Below are 17,808 nucleotides of genomic sequence, written 5' to 3'. Positions count from 1 at the left end.
ACATGTTGTGGAATGCCTCGAGAACATCCTGAATCAATAAACGAAAACCCATTCATTGCTGATAAGTAGCTTGCAACTCATAACCCCCGCGTAGGGCTGAGTGGCACTGCACTGGCGGTGCTGCAGGTGTCTTATTGATGGAAGCAGATGGCCGCTGTCTTCTCTGGAAGAACTGCTGGTGGGATGTCATAACAGTGTCTGAAACTTACTCTCGGGAGGAGAGCGGCTGAAGCAAAAGAAAGAGATGAGGAATGAGGAATGCGGACTGAGAAGACGAAGTAAAGTATTGTAGTGCAATGTGCAAAAGCCTGCCATTCAAAAACCACGCCTGGCACGGCTCAAGCTGAAAGAGCTGAAGAAAACATTCAAGGCTGAAGTTGCATTATTGAAGGATTCTCAGGCAACAAGCTCTGAATAATGGCGGACGCCTCAAAAAAAAAATTGGTTGCCATTCAGCTATTTCAGAAGTTTGCATATGATCAGGAACAAATGGGACTGAAGGGGAAAGTTTAAGCTTCACTGAAGGCCTTAGCAGTGTGTGTGTGTGTGTGTGTGTGTGTGTGTGTGTGTGTGTGTGAGAGAGAGAGAGAGAGAGAGAGAGAGAGAGAGAGAGAGACAGAGAGAGAGAGACTCTGGGAGCTGGTGGAATACCGACAGATGGGGGCAACCCTAAAAATGCTCATTTGTGCAGATCACGAAATTCGGAAGACCAGAACAATCGCCTGGAAGAGACACATAGCTGTGCCCATTCCAAAGAAAGGTGAGCCAACAGAATGTGAACGTTGGTGAATAAAATGAATCTCATATGCAAGTGAAATTTTGTTGACGGTCACTAAAAAGCAGTTGCATCAGTATTTTGACAGGATATTGCCAAAAGTTCAAGCCGGCTCTAGGAGAGGAGTTGGAATGAGGGTATGATTGCTGATGCCCAGATGGCTCTTGGCTGAAAGCAAAGAAGACAAGAACGAGATCTATGCAGAGGCATTCAACTGTGTGAATCAAAACAAGCTGTTACACAGAACAGGAATTCCAGAGCACTTCGTCGTGCGCCTGCAGAGCCTGTCTATAGAGCAAGAGGCAGTTGCTTGAACAGAACAAGAGGGTCCTGCAGGATTTAAAATCATGAGGTGTGCATCAGAATTGTCACTTTATGCCATCCTTAAATGTATATTCTGTGTGAGTGTGAAAAACCAATTAGCAAGGTAAGTATGGTTTTCCTTGTGCTTATTTACTAATCTGTAGTGAATAATTTCGCAGGTTTACCTCCACGTGTGATATTTTCACATCCTATTAATAAATAAGCCAAAATCCCTGACAGGGACTGCACATTTGCAAAGAGGCTTTGACTCGGTGGAAATGTATTGTGAGGTCGGGAAAGAGATCAAACTCCAGCCAGGCTTAAGCGCAGCATCTCGGATGTGGTGGGAGACAAGGGCAAACTTGTTCCCTATAGATCAGGAAGTATGCACAAGGAAGCCCACGCTTGCTTTGCTTTTTGTGTAATCTGACACTGACGATAAACTAATTGTCCAAGAATTTGAACTAGATGCAGAGCACAGGAGGAAGGTTCACTAACACCCCCCTGTGGTTTGCAGATGACACGACCTTGCTTGCTGAGCGTGAGGAGGACTTGACAGACTTAGCAGAGAGATCAAAGAGCACACAACCTTCCGTGCGGATTAGAACACAAGAATCCTCACAACGGGGCCACAAGCAACATAATGACAAATGGAGAACATAGGGAAGTGTTCATGGATTGCATTGCTTGGCTCCCCAATCAATGGCCATGGGAGGAGCCAGGAAAGCGAACAACACACTGTAGCGTTGGGACAATCTGCTGCAGGAGACTCTTTAGAGCGTCCCAAACCGAAGATGTCACTCTGTGCGCTAGGTTGCCTGACCCGGGCCTGGCATTTTCAATTGCCTCCTATGCATGGGAAAGCGGGCCTGGAGTGAGGACAGCCAAAGGAGCACGGATGCCTTTGCGCTAGAGAAGACTACTGAGTATACCACGGACTGCCAGAGACAAATAGATCCACCCTGGAACAAACAAAGACAGCCAGAGGGCTCTGTGGAAGAGACGCTGGCTAGATTTCATCTCATGTACTCTGGACACATGATCAGGCCAGACCAGTCCTCAGAGAAGAACATCATGCTGGGTCAAGTAGAAGGTCATGAAAAAGAAGACTCTCAATGAGACCAATCGACACAGTATCTGCACAACGGGCTCTAACCTAACACCGATCGTGAGGAGGCTGGAGGACTGAGCCGTGCTTGGTTCTGTCGGGCATGGGGCAGCGTGCGCTGAATCGGACTCAGAGGCACGCGCTAACATCCTGCACAGAACGGAACACTAACACCCAAACATCTCACTAGCTGACATTGGGCCTAAACTGGACCAAACTCTTCTAATTGACTTACACATTTGACTTAAAGACAGACTTTGAACTCCAAGGATTGCGGCGCACCAGGTTCCAAACCAGGAAGCTCGGCCCACAGTCACCTTGGGGAAGTGTTCATTGCATAGCGCTGCCACAGCCCGGCCAACAATTGGGTTCTTTGTAAGCACAGAACTCTGTTGTCTCACAGTTCTGGAAGCCAGAGGTCCAAATTCAGGGAGTTGGCATGGCCATGTCTTCCCCAAGGGCTCCAGAGGGGACCTCAGCACCCCTCCTAGCTTCTGGCAGCTCCAGGAGATGCTGGGCTTGAAGAGGCATTGTCACATGGTCAGGGTTCTTCCGTCAGCCTGCCTACCTGCGTCTCCTCTCCTCTTTTGTGAGGGTGTCACCCGTGACCTGAGACCACCTGCAGACCCAGTCATGTTCACAGGCACAGACTCAGAGCTCCCACAGCCATTTTGTTTATTGATTTATTGATTGGGGGTGATGGCAGGGATGCAATTTACTCCATAACAAAAAGTACCCCGAGGGAGCAAAGGGGCACTCCTGGGGTGCTGGTGGTGGTCCTTTTGAACTGGATACTGGTTACAGCTCATGACAGTCCACTTAGCTGCCCATGTGAGAGTTTGGTCCATTTGAGCTGAGTCGGTAGCATGGCAGTGACGCCTGTTTCCCTGTTCTGACAGTGCCCTGCGATGATTTAAGATGCTGTCATGGGGGAAGTCCGGTCAAGGGTACATGGGAAATTGAATTATGCAACTTCTGGGGAGTCTTAAGTTGTTTTCAAAGAAAAATTAAGTTCTAAGAAGAAAAAAAATAAAAGCATGACATTTGGAGTTTATTTTAAGGTTCTGTAATATTTCCAGCCCCCAAAGAGTTGACATACATTTTAAATTAAAAAAACAAACACACACAAAAAGAGATGTATGCTCTTCTCGCTGTGGGTTGGTTATTTTTCAATTAAAAGTTAAAATAAAACTCTCTCTGGTCCCCGAGCATACCCACAGGGAGAGGAAAGTGCCAAGTATTTCTAGGCACTTAGCCGAAGCCAAGGAACCCCGATGGAATAGTGGTGATGTGCTGGGTTGATAATCATAAGGTCAGCAGTTTGAAACCCCCAGCTGCTCCAAGAGAGAAAGACGAGGTTTTCTGACTCCATAAACAGGTGCCGTCGTGGAAACTCACAAGGGCAGTTGTACTGTGCCCTGTAGGGCCTCTATGAGGAGGAATCAGTTCATAGATAGCAATGAGTTTGAGTTTGGCTTGGTAGCCCAAGCCATTTCATTCATTACTGAGAGAGGGAGGATTATATCTCTTTGTAGATAAGGAAACTGAGGTTCAGAGAGGCCAGGGACACACAGGTCATTCAGGGCACCGATAAGGTCCAAAGCCAAGGAAATCGACTTCAGAAACCCCACCCTTGTTTCTCTCTTTCCTGGGTGGTTCCCTAAAGTTCCTGTCTGAGCCCACCCAGAGGCACCTCAAAAGTAAGGCTGGCGACCTGCTTCTGAAAGGTCGCAGTCTGACGACCTCAGGAGAGAGCTCTCTGCACACTTGGGGCACCCCACAGAATCAATGCTGCAGCAAGCAGCTGGCCTTGTTTGTGTGGGACTCTTATCCCTGCCCACCCCGCCTCTCTCAGGCAGCCCCCACCCCCACCTGACACCCCTGCCCCACCCCCTGCCCTGGACTGCCCAGCTCCAGCCTCCAGATGAGGCTCCAAGGTTCCGGATCACCAGCCGCTCTCTCTGCCAAAGTGGCTGTTGAAGAGTTTCCCAAGCAATGACTGCCTGCCTGCCAAGCTGCCTGGCTCTCCAGGACTGACCCTCGGACGATTATTAGCACCATTAATGGCAGTGCTTAGTGTGCAGGGCTCCTTCCGAAGCTCCCTGCAGACCCCTCCCGCTCACCCAAGCACCAAAGTCCCCAGATCGCTTGGCACTTGTACAAAATGAACTCATTTATCCAACCAGCCCACTGGGGAAGGCGCTCACTGCCACGGGCCCTGGAATTAACCTGGTTTATCATGTCCTTTGAATATTGGCTCAAGCAGCATTTTCAGGCATCCAGGAACAAAAGAGCAGCTGGGGAGAATGGTAGAAAGCCCTTCTGGCCTCAAAGGCCATCTTGGAAGTGGACTGGGGCCAGTGACGAGGGAAGGGTGCTATTGACCGGAGGAGCTGATGGATCTGGGTTTGCTGGTGACAGCTGGGGCTCAGCTAGCCTGTGCCCTCCTCATCTGAGAGCCAGGGGACCATGCTGCGTGAAGGCACTGGAGCAGACAAGCTTGGGGGGCCATGTCTCCCCTCAGTGCTCGTCAGAGCATTGATTGTGCTGATGGGTGCATGAATCTCCAAGAAATGCCTGTGCAAGGCCTGCAGCGGGGCTGCCCCTTGGAGGGTTCTGGAACAAGATGAGAATGGAAAGAAACGATCGTGAAGGCTGGTGGTATGTTTTCCCATCCTGCAGAGAGGGCAAACTAAGACCCAGAGAGGGAGAAGAACTTGCTGGGCCAGCAGACAAAATGCCGATTGTCCTTTCCTCTGCCCAGGGTGGAGGTCTGTCAGGTGGACACGGGCCCTGGAGGGTTCCCAGGGGCTCTGAGAGTGGCGCAGCACTGTCTGCTGCCCCCAGGAGGAAGCTAAGAGAGTTGCACCCTTTTATAGCCAGCCTGTAGGGGCCCTAGTGGAGTAATGGTTACCATCTGAGTCATTGGCAGTTCGAAACCACCAGCTGCTCCCAGACTGGACTTCCCACTCCCATAAACAGCTACAATCTCAGAAACCCAAAGGGGCTCTCACTACAAGCCGGCATCAACTCGATGGCAGGGAGTTTGGTTTGGGTTTAGAACATGGACAAAGCGCTTACGAAACGGTTCATATCTCTTTAAATCTTTACAATCATTCTCCAAAGCGCAGGCGGTAGCGCCCCCACGTTAAAGAGGAGGCAACTGCGTATCAGCGAGGAGACGTGTTTTGTCCGAGTTCTCAGCTCCCTTCAACAGCAGGGCAGGGGCTTCCCTCCTGGTGTCTTGAGATCCGGATCCCTGGTCAGTTTTCCGTCTGGAACACCAGCCTCTGGCCCCCTGGGGAGGATCCGAGCCTGCTCAGCTCCGTATCCCCACCACTCCCATCGCTAGTGCCCATGCTGGAATGGAATCAGGGGTCTCCAAGGGAGGGGACTTGGGGAGGGGGGGCGGGGGGCGGAATAAAACGAAGAGGGTGATTTGAGATCCAGAGTCTCCTCAGGTCCCTCTGGGTGCCCTTCCCCCATCCCTCACACCATCTCTGCCAAGGTCAGCTTCTGGAGCTTCTGCAGGCCAGGGCCCTTACAGGAGCGGTCTCTCCTCCCTCGTCATCTGTAAAGCAGGGAGCTACCCAAGATTTGGAAGCACCCTCTTTGGGAGGTAACAGATCCTCACAGTTGCAAATCAGGAACAGAGTGATCAAGGCACTTCGCATAAGCCACACAGTAACCAGAAGTGGAGATGGGCACCCAGACCTCACCCGCCAGACCCTGGTGTCTTTACGGAGCATAACAATCACATCAGAAAGTGGATTCATTTTCCTATGGGTGCCAAACTGGGTGCTTCTCAGACCAGAAATCAATTGTCTCACCAGGGTGAGGCCGGGAGTTCAAGACCAGTGTCCACAGTGCTGACTCCTTCCGAGGTTTGAGGGAAAATGAGTGCCGGCCTCTCCCCTGGTCACCCCAGGCATGTTGGCATGTGCCCTGGCATTGCCTTCCTCGGTCGCCTGGTGTCAGAATACGGTTCCTCTCTCAGAAGGACACCGGCCTTCTAGGGTTAGGACCCACCCCACTCCAGGATGCAAACTCACCTGCATATATCCCGAGAGCGCTGCATTCTCAGGTACAGGGGTTGGGACTGCAGCCTATCTTTCCAGAGGGAACCCAACTCAACCAATGGTAAAGGGGGGGCAGCCTAGGACTGGCATCCTAAGAAAGGTCTGCTTGCGAGCTTGGCACGTGGCTGGTGTCCGGGAACTTAGCCGGCTGCCCACCATTCATGGATAGCGGCTCCCAGGGCCCCGACTGTGCACCGCTTGGCTTGCGCTCCACACCTGCTTCCTCATGGGTTCCGCCTCCTAGTGACCCGACAGCCATCTGTTGCTGTTGTCACTTCCTGTGTGTGCTGAGCTCCTTTGCAGGCTTCTCACCCTCTCTGTTTGCCGGGGGCCCTGGTGGCGTAATGGCTGTGTCCGTAAGGTCAGCAGTTTGAAACCACCAGCTGCTCCGCAGGAGAACACAGGTCCAGTCTCAGAAGGTCACAGGAGCAGTTGGCATCACCTGGGGGCAGTGGGTCTCTCTTGGTGGGATAGCCTCTGTCTTGGCATCTCTCAGGAAGCCAGACTCTAGCACCTTGCCCTCCCTGGCCCAGCCTGGGCTGGGAGCTGCCCAACTGCTCTCCCACTCACATTCCAAGGCCATGGTGGGGCATCCCCCACCGCCACATTTATAGCAGCCACTCCCAAGACTCCATGCCCCCCTTCTTGGCCTTATTGTTCTAAGAACTGACTTTCTGATGCTCTCCTGCCCTACCTCGCCTTATTGCCTGCCCTCCCTGTGCACTAGAGTGTGGGTTTCAGGAGGGTCGAGATTTGGGTCTGTCTTATTCCTCCCAGTCTAAGACAGTGCCTGGTACGGTGGACAAGATGGTCTGGCCTGGGGCACAACGGGCCTGAACTGCCTGGCACATTAGCAGGTGCTCAGTTAATAGTGGATGGTAGAGGGAGGTGGCTCTGAAGAAGAAGGCTCTCTGGCCTATCATGTGCTGAGCCAAAGACTCAGGCTCAGACTCACTAGTCTATTGTGTGCTGAAGACTGGCTTAGGAGTTGGAAGGAGCCTTGAAGTACACAGAGGCCAAACCGCCGTCCCCTGTGGGTGCAGAGGGGACATGGCAGACCTCCCTCCCTCCTGTCCGCCGGCCATCAGCACCTAGAGGAGATGCTCACACGGCCATAGAGGAGCCTTTGACCTTGGCCCTTGCTCTATCTGGGGTAAGAACCCTACCTCTATCTGGGGCAGGAACAGCATCTCCGCTGCAACCCCCTGGTGGGCCCGCTCAGCCCGCTGGATTGGGGGTGGGGGAGCTAGAAGAAGACACACCATCTCAGCTCCCAATTTCCTCTCATCGGCCTGTTTCCTTGGCAGCCAATTAGGCCCTCTCCTCCCCCTGCTCCCCCCACCCTCCTCGGAGCCTCTTCATCTGACAGCTCCCAGCCTGTGATTAGGGAAGGCAACCCTCCCTAGAGCCGTGATGAAGTGGAGCGGGGACATTGGGGCAGCTGCAGGGAAATTGCTTTAGACCCAGGGCCCTTAGTAGTGGGCACAGGGAGTGGTGGGGGGAATGGGCATGGACAATGGGTGATAGGACATCACCAAGACACCTCCACAGGCTCTGACCCTTTCCTCAGCACCCTGGGCCCACACAGATGCCAAGGGGTGCAGGGAAGTTTCAGGAAAGACCCTTCCCCACTCCACCCCTACCCTAGTTCTCAATGAAATGACCCTCACAGGACCAGCTAAGAGTGTTTTGAAAAGAAGATTCCGATCCACAGACTGCCAGTCTTGGGCCACCGGAGTGTGTGGGGACTACAGATCCCTGGCCCCTCTCCAGGGCCATTGGATCAATAATCGCAGAGTGGAGGCCCAGGAATCTGCATTGTAATATGCCTGTCTACCATGTTCGGGGTCCCCAAGGCCACCCTAAAGTGTAACGATACACTAGGAGACCATGCAGGGGCCCGCCGACTCTGCAGGGAGAGATGCAGCTGGAGGCATCCATGAAGACAAAGCTTCAGAAGCCCAGTGCACAGCGTGACCGTCTACTCTGTCCTGGGGGCTGGACTCCACAGCATGTTCATTTGAGGCGCGGGGCGTGTAGGAGAACTTAGAGGACTCAGCATAAATTATGGTTAAATCAAGGATAATTATGGCTCAATCAAGGACGAGACCAGTTGGTTTCGACTCAGTGTGAACAATTCTTCGGGTTTGCAATGGCTAATGTTTCTACAGCAGATAACCGGGCCCCTGAGTATCTGAGCCATGTCCAGGTGGACTTGGATCTCCAGTGTTTCAGTTAGTAACCTCGAGGGCATTAGCTGTTAGTGCCCAGTGACTTAGCAGAGGGAGAGGCCACATGGGGTGATGCAACTGGGCACGTGCTTCCTACCATCTTCTCACAGCAGAGTGACTGTGGTAGTTACATAATATGGTGTCAACTTGAAACTATTAAGAGTGAATGGGGTGGAGTTCAGCCTGTCAATCAAATTGCAGCTTGATGCCCTCATTTGGAGGTGCAATAGAGATAAATAGCTCGCTGGAGGCCAGACCCACATTCTCTCCTCTGAGACATTCCTGCTGACAAGCTACATGGAGCTGGAGGAGCCATGTGGAGACCGATGCCAGTGCTGAGATGCTTCCACTGCCACTGGATTCATAAGACTTTCCACCCACTGGCCTGTGATCTTCCTGCATTCAGTGTCATTGCATGTGTTGCATGAGTCTGAAGAGGAATTTATAGACTGGTATCAGACATATGGGCTAATATCAGACTTACGGACTTGATCTGGACTGGGCTGGAATGTTTTCTTAATATACAATTACTCTTTATAGAAAGCTTTCTTATACGTATACAAGTATTTATGAATTTGTTTCGCTAGTCAGCCCAGACAAACACACTGACCCAGGACACACTCCATTCCTCCAGCAATGAGCCATGCCGACAGGTAGAAATGGTGTCCCCCAGAAATGCTCATTTGTGACCCAGAGCCTGGAGTTTTGTTGTGGGAGCCGGTCTTGTCTGTCCAGCACCCAGTAAAGTCCTTGCTGGTACACGGAGTGAAGTATTGGGCTGCTAGCTGCAAGATCAGTAATTCAAAACCAGCAGCTGAGAAAGATGAAGCTGTCTGCTCCTATAAAGATGTATAACCTCAGAAACCCTTAGGAGGAGTTCTGTTCTGTTCTATAAGGTTCTATAGGGTCACGATGAATTCGAATGGCCTGATAACAGTGGGTTTCAGAGTTTTCAGAAGGAAGGCAAGTTCAGCACACACCACATTGTTTGTACATTTTGTGCATAGGAATCATTATTGGTGAATGGTGGCAATGCTCTGGCAATTCAAGTTCCCAGATTACCCTGTCTACACAGTCCACCCTGAGATTAGTGACACAACAGAGGTACAAGGTTGACCATCCCTTGTAAGCTCTGGACCCCTGTCTTTCAAAAATCTTTCACTGCTGTTGTGGTTCGGTGCTGTCAAGAGGGTTCTGGCTCATAGCAACCCTACACCCAGCAGCAGGAAACACTGCCCCATCCTGTGCCCTGCGCACAATCGTTGACATGTCTCACTGTTAATTTGATGCAAGTCATTATCCACTAAGCACTGGATGCAATTCACTAGCCACTGGCCTGTGTGTGCCCATCAGGGGGGCTGGGATGATGACTCCCTTCTCTGCTGACAATCTCTTGTTCAACTCCCAGGATACAGCCTAGGCAGATTTGTCATTGCCCCCTGTGATGGTTAAGGTTGTGTGTGAAGCTAGTCAGGTCAGGATTCTCAGTGATTTGGAAGATATGACACAATTTGGCAGGTGAGTAATGATGCTGTCATCCCCGTTTTATGATCTGATAGAATGTAACCACCTCCTTGATGAGATCTGATATAAGTAATCATCTTCATGATGAGATCTGCCAATCAATGGAAAGGAAGTTTCCCTCGGGGCACGGCCTGCATCCAATATCTATGGGCCTACTGGCAAAGTTCTCAGGCTATGTTACTCACTCTGGAGCCTGCGTCCACCTCCTCATCATCTTATCGCCAATCCTTGGGACTTGAGCCAGTGGCCTGCCACATTGCCTGCTGACCTTGGGATTTGTCAGTCACTACTGCCTGTGAACCAGCAGCCTGCAGGCTGATATGCCTATCTTATGTCCATCGCCCCTGAAGCTAGGTGAGTCAGGAGAAGCCTCCAGCTAGACAGCTGACCCGTGGCCTTGGGACTTGCCAGCCTCTACACCTCTGTGCGTCATGTCCTTCAGAATCCGCATCTGTGAAATGAGAATAAAATATTTATTTTCTAGAATTATTATAAGGATTGCAAGAAGTAATACAATGCTTCATTAAGTAAATGTTAAACAAGTGATAGCCAAACTATTAGGAACATTAATCATCATTCTGGGTTGAAATGTGACTACCAAAAATATCTGTGTTGGAATCCTTATCCCATTTGAGAGTAGTTTCCGTTGTTATGTTAATGAGGTCGCATCAGTGCAAGGCGAGTCTTAAACCTGATGACAGAGAGGTGTAAGAAGAGCAGGTTAGAAAGGAAGAGAGGAACCAGACCAAGCCCAGAAAGTAGCTGCCGTGGAGCTGGGGAGCTCAGGGGCCAGGAAAGCTGAGGTTAGAATTGTCCCCAGGAGGAGACAGAGGGAGGAGAGGCTTCCCCTAGAGCAAGAGTCTGAATTCGGACTTCTAGCCTCCTAGACTGGGAGGAAGTCAAGGAGCTGCACAGAACATTGCAAAGGGCAGCTCGAGAAGACAAAGTCAAACACGTGCAAAGACCCAGAGTTAGAAACCACAAGGGAAGAACACGCTCAGCGTACCTGACATCGAAAGAACTCAAGAAAAAATTCTAGCCTCGAGTTGCAACATAGAATGATTCTAGGGGGATAATATTGAATAATCCAGGTAGCATCAAATAAAGACGGAAAGCAGACAGGGTCACTGTACCAAAAAGAACTAGCTGCCCTTCAACCATTTTAAGACATAGCATATGAGCAAGGACCAATGGTACTGAAAAAGTTTAAACTGCACTGAAAGCATTAACCAAAACCAAGTCTCCATGACTTGATGGACCACCAGTGGAAATGTTCCAACAAGCTGATGAAGCACTGGGAGCCCTCAGTTGTCTGCCAAGAAATTTGGAAGACTGACCCTTGGCCAACTGATTGGAAGAGATCCATATTTCCATACCGTGCCCATTCCAAAGAAAGGTGACCCAACAAGAATGCTCAGACTATGGAACAATATAATTGATATCACACACAAGTACAATTTTGTTGAAGACCATCCAACAACGTTTACAGCAGTACATTGACAGGGAGCTGCCACAGATTCAGAAGAGGATGTGGAGGAGGGGGTGTCATTGCTGATGTCAGATGGATCTTAGCTGAAAGCAGAGAACCCATGGTCTTTTATTGACTGTGCCAAGGCATTTGACTGTGTGGACCATGTGAATTCCAAACACTTCATTATATTCATGCAGAACTTGTACATGGATCAAGAGGCAGTTGTGGGAAAAGAACAAGGGCACACTGCATGATTTAAAATCAGGAAAGGAGTGCGTCAGGGTCGTCTCTTCTCACCACACTTGCTCAATCTGTATGCCGGGCAAATCATCAGAGAAGCTGGATTACATAAAGAAGAGTGTGGAACCAGGATTAAAAGAAGGCTTATTAACACCCTGTGATATGCAAATGACACAGTCTTGTTTGCTGAAAGCGAGGAGGACTTGAAGCCCTTGCTGATGGAGATAAAAGATTGCAGCCTTCAATCTGAATTACAACTCAACGTAAAGAGGACCAAAATCCTCACAACTGAACCAACAGGTAACTTCATGATAAATAGAGAAATAGAGAAAAGTTGTCAAAAATTTTATTTTCCTTGGATCCATAGTCAATGCTCGTGGAAGCACCAGTCAATAGATCAAAAGATGGATTGCACCGGACGAATCTGCTACGCGAAATTTCTTTAAAATGTTGAAAAGCAAGGATGCTCCTTAGAGGACTAAGGAGCACCTGACCCAGCTGTGGTATTTTCAATCGCTGTGAAAGTGGACCTTGAATAAGGAAGAACGAAGACGTACTGATGCATTTTAATGGTGGTGCTGGCAAAGAACATTGATAGCACCATAGACTGCCAAAGAGCCGCAGAGTCGACCTTGGACGAGGTACAGCCAGAAGTTCCTTAGAGGCAAGGACGGCGAGACGTCATCTCACGTATTTTGGGCATGTTATCAGGAGAGACCAGCTTATGAAGAAGGACATCATGCTTGATAAATGGCCCTTGAGGAGACAGATGGACACAATGGCAGGAACCATGGCCTCAAACATAAGAACAATTGTGAAGACGGTGCAGGACCAGGCGATGTTTCCTTCGGCTGGACACAGGGTCACTGTAAGTCAGAGCCCCCAACAACAACAATAACCAACTGTGGGGAAATAAATGTCTGTTCACTAAAGCCACTCCCTTGTGGTATTTCTGTTCCAGCACTAAGAAAGGAAACAATGATTGTTACAGTAACAATGGCCTTTGTTGGCCTGCGTGTCCTCTCCAGGCTGGAGATCCCTTAGGGACTGTGTTGTGTCACTTTATGTCCCCAGCTGCTAGCACCTGGCTTGACACAGAGGAGGCCTCTGATGAATGAAGGAATGAATGAATGAACCAACTCTTGAGTGTAAGCAGACTAGGAGTGTCAGGGAAGAATTCCCAGAGGAGGTGAATACTGACCCCAGCCAGAGGGGGGCCTGGAGGCATTGAGTGGTGGGTGCATCGGTGAAAGTTACATAGCCTTAATTATGCTACGTAACTACCGCCAAACCTCAGTGGTATGCAACTATAAGCATGTATCAGTGGGTTTGCTGCTTTGGGCTGGGCTCTGCTGGCCAGCTCAGCGGAGCCAGCCCAGCCTCCTGGGTCTCTGATCCTCCTCTTGGCCAGCCCCAAATCAACGGGCAGTGAACTATCCTCCACCTTTCAGTGAGAGGAGTCAGTTGGTAGCAATGGTTAAGCCTCTCTGCTGCTAGCTGAAAGGTTGGAGGTTTGAGTCCACCCAGCGGGGCTCCCCAAAGGCCGAGCCACCCACTTCTGCAAAACCAGCCATTGATTTCTCACAGGGTTTCCACGGATGTCGGTCCTCCGAGGATGCCCGTAAGGAGGCCAGGAGTCAGAGGTGACTCTGGAGCGTCGAGTTCCTGGATTTCAATGGAAGGGATGGCACCGTCTCATGGCACAGGGTGCAGATGCCGGAAAGACATCTGGGATGAAACCAGTCTACTGCAGGTGCATGCAGGGCGGGGGTTGGGGGATGGGGGGTGGCTCTCCATGAGGTGGTGGGGGCGGAGGAAAACTGAACAAAAGAGCCAGTGCTGGTCCAGGCCTGGTGGAGGATTAGGTGCCTGTTGTGGGACGAAGGTTCTGGAAGGATGGGTCCCCGGGGTCCTCCCTTCTCCCAGCATGTAGAGAGCAGAATCTAATTATCCACCAAACAATATTTATGGGGCCCTGGCTGTGGTTCTCAGCGCTGGGACGTGCACCAAACAAGACATGATCCTGACCCTTGGGACCCAGGGGAGGCTCAGCTTCACCCTCTGGCTCCTCCACCAACTTGCTCCGTGACCTTGGGAAAATCACCTTCCTTCTCTGGGGGCGTCCACAGCCGCCTCTAATGGTGCCCTACATCTGTGGAAGGCTTTTAACTTTATCAAAACGTCCTCCCATCGCGTTCTCTGTGAAGCATTCAAGGCCCGGTTTTACTACCCCCTGATTTGAGCAGCGAAACTCTCACGGCTGTAAAATGCACGGAGGCCCTTGGATGGGCTCTCCAGAGAGGAGTCTGCGGGGCGAGCCCCTTAGAACAAGCCCCAGGTCCTCTCCACAACAAAGAGGCTCCCTGGTAGCAGCTGACAGTTGTCATTTCAAACACTGTTTGGGGCTACACAATTCCTAGGCGACCCAGCCACGGGAGCCGCTTCCTTCATCTTCCCTTTTATTCCAGCGTGCCGGCGCTCCAAGCAGTTCAAAGATTGACACAGAACTTTTCCAATTTATTTTTTTAAGATTGCCCCTTCTAACTGGCCGCCCGAATGAAAGAGTTGAAAATGGGACGTCAGGCAGGCCGCGGCGAAGAGCCTCATCATGCAAGCAGCTCGGTTAATAAGCAGCTCCACCACCGCAGAAAAGCAGGCCGCACGCTTCATTCCAGGAATTAGGTTCCAGGCTGAGACGGGTTCTCCAGCTGAGGACCCACTATGTGCCACCTACGTACACAAGCCTGTCTCTTCATATCCGTCTTGGGAAGTAAAATAGAAATGACATCGCTGTTGTTATAGGTTGCATCACTGCATGTATCACATACGCATGGGTTCACTATGAATTGGAATCAGCTCAATGGCAACTAACAACAGGATACGCACGCACATATACGCGCAAAAAGATGTATAATCTTATATATGTCATCTTATATATATTCTCATATATATATCAGCTCCTGGCTCCTCCACCAGTTTGCTCGGTGACCTTAGGAAAATCACCTTCCGTGTCTAGGGATATCCATGACCACCTCTAATGGCGCCTCACCTCTGTGGAAGGCTTGGCACTTTATCAAATGTCTTCACATAAGAGAGAGAGAGCTGCTGTATCATTGCCATTTGACAGGTGAGGAAAGTGAGGGTTGCTGGCACTGAAAGGCCACAGCTAGTGAGTGACTGAGCTGGATTCAGACATAGATTCATCTAAACCCAAAGACTGCTATTTTCTTTGGTCCCATGCTGCTTCTTTGCAATGGCGAGAGGGTTCATGCCGCAGGGTGCCTGGGCGCCAGGTTCGGGAACTGAAGAGGAAATGAAGGAGCAGAAAGGGGGGAAGGAAGGGGAGCAGGAACTAAGGAGGGTACTACTCCCAGCAGCACCCAGGAGCTGGGATAGGACCCAGGGGGCGGGCCTGGTGCTCCGGGACACCAGTGAGAGAAAAGGCTCTCTTTGGTGGAGGACCAGCAGGGAGCACTTGGCCAGCAGAAGAGAAGACTCAGCAAAGGCCGGCCCGGAGGGCCATCAGGCAGCCCTTCTAGAGCCCCTGCTGCCACCATTCAGACCTTTTGCTTCCGCTCCCAAGGCAGCTTTTGGACTTGTGTGCTTTGCTCGTTTCCATGCCCACCCAAGTCCAGCTCCCCCCTCCCCCTCTCATGTGGACGATGTTAGGAACCCTCCTCTCTTCTGCCTCAGCTTCTCAGGGGCTTGCTCAGGATGCAGGCAGAGTCCACTCTCTGAGAGCAGACTTGATCAGGCCATTCTTCCACGGAAACCCTTCACACTGCCGTCTCCAAGACCCTGTCTGGCCTCCCACCCTCTCCTAGCTCTGGACGCTGGGCCTGAATTGTTCTTCCATTCCCACGTCTCATTTCACGCCTGCAGCCAGTGCCTGCTCCTCTTCATCTTATTTATTATACCCATTGTATAATCTAATATTATTAGACTATAATTCATTATACCCATTCCTCAGCTTCAAGTCAAATGTCACTTTATTCTCATTCACACAGCCAACAACTGTGTGTAGAAGACCTACTGTGTGCCAGATCCTGTTCTACAGGGCGGAGCTTCGTTCTAAAGGGAAGCTTCTCTGGTCGTTTTCAGAGCCAGGTGGCTCTAGTAGATGCTACTCGTTCTCTTCCATTTTCACCTGGTCCCCCTGGGGGTCACCCACAGCTGCCTCCTGGATGGTTCCTCTACAGCACTGGTTCTCAACCTTGCTCATGCTGCCACCCTGGAATGCAGCTCCTCATGTGGTGGTGACCTCCAACCATAACATTATTTTCGTTGCTACTTCATACTGTCATTTTGCTACTGTGATGAACGGGGCGACCCCTGTGAAAGGGTCATTCGACCCCCAAAGGGTCGCAACCCACAGGTTGAGAACCACTGCTCTACACTGAGATGCTGTTCTGCTTCCAACAGGAGAACTCTCTGCACGCCAGGCAGCAATGTCTGGAGTTGGTACTCCCCCAAGGGAAACTCACAGCGATCCAGAGCAGGGGTGGGTGGTTCTAGAAGTTACCTAATGCTGCATACAGGAGCCCTAGTGGTGTAGTGGTCACGCATCGGACTGTGATCCAATGGGTCCAAAGTTTGAAACCACTGGCTCCCTCCAAGGGATAAAGATGGGGTGTTCTAGTCCCATAGTTAATAGACTGGGAAACTCACAGGGGCAGTTCTACTCTGTTCTATAGGGTCACTATGAGTCAGCGTTGACTCGAGGGCAGTGAGTTTGTTTGCTTTTTGTGTTGCTGCACATAAAACAAAATTAAAACAACGAACAGCAGCCATTGAGTCAATTTCAGCAGCCCGGCCGGATGTGTCAGAGTTAGAATTCTGTGTGCCCCATAGGGTTTTGGTTTTTCTTTTTTTTGGTATGATTTTTAGTGGCTGATTTGGGGTAAGTAGAACACAAGACCTTTCTTCCAAAGCATCTCTGTGATACACTGTACCATCAACCTTTCAGTGAGCAGCAAAATGCTTAGGTGTTTGAGCCACCAGCAACCTCAAGTTTAGTGGCTTGACCCAACAATGGTTGGGTAGCTGGGCTGGGCTCAGCTGGAAGATTCTTCTACTGGTCTGGTCTGGGGCCATCCATTCAGTTTCTATCATCTGGAAACCCTCCTGGTCCCTCCTGGGACTAGATGACCTTCAATGGTTTCATTCCCACATCTCATTTCATTCCTGTAGCTAGGTGCAACTGTGCCTCAGTTCTCCTGCCTGGCCTTGTTGGTGAGACAATCCAGCACTCTTCTATGGTTTCAGTCACCAAGGGCGAACATATATGAACTTGCTGGCTCTCTGCTTGCCTCACATGTGCTGATGTTCCATTGGCCAATCATAGGGCCCAGTTCAGAGTCAAGGAAAGAGAGACTCCACAGGGCAGAGACACAGGGAAGTGAGGTTCACTGAGAGCTATAAACGCCTCCATCTATTTCTCAGATCATCTTACTGGGTTATTTTGCATGTGGTTAGTATGCTAGACATTCTGTCACTAGTACTTCAACCACCAGCCATGTCACCCGTAGTGGAGAGGTTTCAGCAGAGTTTTCAGACTAGGAAGAAAGCCCCAGTGGTCTGGGGCTGCAGATTAGCTGATGGAAATCAATTGATGGATCACAACAGAACTGTTACCCGGTAGAGTGCTGGAGGATGAGCCCCCTACTTAAAACCATGGACAGCAACATACCAACCATCGTGGAGATGGGTCAGACTCGGGCAGCGTCTGTGCTGTCATTCACCAAGTCTCCGTGAGCCAGAGCCAAAGGCAAGACTCATGTCAGAAATCTACCAGGGGATGCAGACACCACCTCACCCCTCCGTCTCAGGACACTCCACAAGGGTGGAGCCTGATTTCGTACAGCCACAGACCCCCTCCTTCACAAACACCCGGTGCTGACACACTTCTCAACGCCCCTCACTGTGCATTGCATCCCCCAACCCCGCCCCACATAAGCCACCTGCACCCGGTGCTTATCTCAGATCAGTTTGGAGAAACAGCAGCATAGCCCAGAGATAGGCCCTCGTTTTGCTCCTTGGGTGGACAGAGGAGAGAGGATGGTATGGGAAGGTGGAGG

Source organism: Echinops telfairi, unplaced genomic scaffold (genome assembly GCF_000313985.2).
Source record: "Echinops telfairi isolate 266 unplaced genomic scaffold, ASM31398v2 ScPeMD7_7457;HRSCAF=8495, whole genome shotgun sequence".
NCBI lineage: Eukaryota > Metazoa > Chordata > Mammalia > Afrosoricida > Tenrecidae > Echinops > Echinops telfairi.
The sequence above is the reverse complement of the archived record's forward strand: the minus strand, read 5'-3'. Positions refer to the sequence as shown.